At 36.4% G+C, this 1,994-nt stretch overlaps 1 pseudogene; it reads left to right on the top strand.

The window, feature by feature from the left end:
• Positions 1 to 628: 628 nt before the first annotated feature.
• LOC149223253 (putative pentatricopeptide repeat-containing protein At3g23330 pseudogene) lies at positions 629 to 1,153 on the top strand (annotated as a pseudogene).
• Positions 1,154 to 1,994: the final 841 nt, after the last annotated feature.

The raw sequence follows: 1,994 nt of genomic DNA, 5'->3' as shown, positions 1-1,994 counted from the left end.
AACTTATTTAATAAATTCTAGATAATCAACCTAAAAAGGTGTAGCTTGAGATATGAACTTTAATACTTACGTGGAAAAGCTCTCCAATTTTTTGAGGTTATATAAAGATGCTCACAAATGGTATATATATAATTTTATCTAATATTATAAATTAATATACATTTTATAAAAATATTTTATATGTTTTTTTTATATAATGTTTTATATATAAATGAGAGAATTTTATTTATAGACAAATGTTGTGATTTAGGCACAGGAAAATTACACAGTGGAAGTTTGTAAATAAAAAAATTCTAGTTATGATTTCTTAACTAAAACTTAGTTGTTTAAAAGAATGAGAATATTTTTTTTAATGAAAAGACCAAATTTCATTAAATTACATGGCCATGGTGAGGAGGCACTGGAATTGTTTTGTAAAATGCAACACACGGGTACAAAACCAAACTAGTTCACTTTTGGCAGTGTTTTGAGCGCATGTGCGGGGCCGTCCGCTTTGAGATAGGGTAAGCAGGTTCATCATTATATTGTCAAAACAAGATTTGAATAAGATATCTTCGTAGGAAATGCATTTATAGATGCCCACACTAAATGCAAAAGCATTGAATATGCAAGCATAATATTTGACAACATGATTGAACAAAATATTATTTCATGGAATGCAATAATTACAGGATATTCTGAAAGTGTTGTGTCTGAGAATTCCGTGACACTCTTTTGCCAAATGCTATTGACAGGGCTAAAGCCAGACCAATTTACCTTTGCTAGCATTCTTAGTGCATGCGAAAACTTAACAACTTTGGAACAGGCCAGGCAGGTGCAGGCTCATATCGAAAAAAATGGATTTATAGAGGTAGATGTTGTTTTGGGAAATACACTAATCGATGTGTATATAAAATGTGGGAGTATAGAAGGTGCATGCAAAGTTTTTGACGAGATGCCCAAGCTAGATATGTTCTCATGGACTACAATGGTTGTGGGATACACCCAGCATGGTCATGGCAGTGACACCTTGCAACTCTTTGAGGAAATGCAGCAGGCGGGCATGAAGCCAAATGATGTAACTTTTGTTGATGTTCTACATGCTTGCAGCCAGATAGGGTTAGTGGACAAAGGGTTGCATTACTTCGATTCTATGGATAAAAATATGGCATAAGAGCAAGAGAGGGGCACTATCCTTGTGTTGTTGACCTTCTTGGTCAAGCTGGATACCTAGATGAGGGTCATAACTTTATTAACAAACTACCATTTGAACATGGTCCTCTTGTACTGAGAACTATGCTTAGTTCCTGCAGAAAACATGGTAATTTGGAGCTAGGACGAGATACAACAGAGCACATTCTTGATCTTGAACCTCACAGGGCTTCAACATATGTATTACTATCAAACATGTATGTTGTTGCTTGCATCTGGGATGATGTAGCTATGGTTAGAATATTAATGAAGTTGTTGGACGTGGAATCCCCCCTAAGGCATGTTTTGGTACTTAAAGCCCAAGTTTTGACCAGGTCTATTGTAAAGGCTCCAAGATTTATGGGCACATAGCACGAATTCATAATAGAGTCACAAGGTTGTCTGCCCTTATTTCGGCAGTGTAATCTCATCTTGAAAGATCCACCCATGGTCCGTGGACCATGGGATTGTATAAATAGAGCAAGGCTCTAAGTGTAAAAATATCGATTAATGAATCAAAGGAAATGAAAGGATGATGAGTCTAAGGGATGGAGTCGAATGGGGATGGAGTCGAATGGTAAAGTGTATCTTTGGGTTGTAGAGTAGGAGAAGGCTCTACAGCTATTTGCGCAAAGGCCTAGTAATCCGCAACTGAGTGCGCGGACCTCTGTAGCTGAGTGCGTAGGGCAGGTCGAGTCTATAACTGTGGGAATAATTAATAAAGATAAGTTTTATCATATTTCTGTGTATCTTTTCCTATTTTATGTATTATTCGGTATAATTTGCAAGTGTACTATTTATTTGCTGCAGGAAAACATATGAAT

Source organism: Pinus tabuliformis, chromosome Q (assembly GCF_031772625.1).
Source record: "Pinus tabuliformis cultivar Carrire ecotype Pingquan chromosome Q, CPIR1, whole genome shotgun sequence".
NCBI lineage: Eukaryota > Viridiplantae > Streptophyta > Pinopsida > Pinales > Pinaceae > Pinus > Pinus tabuliformis.
Note: the sequence above shows the minus strand (reverse complement) of the source record. Positions and strands in the feature narration are given on the sequence as shown.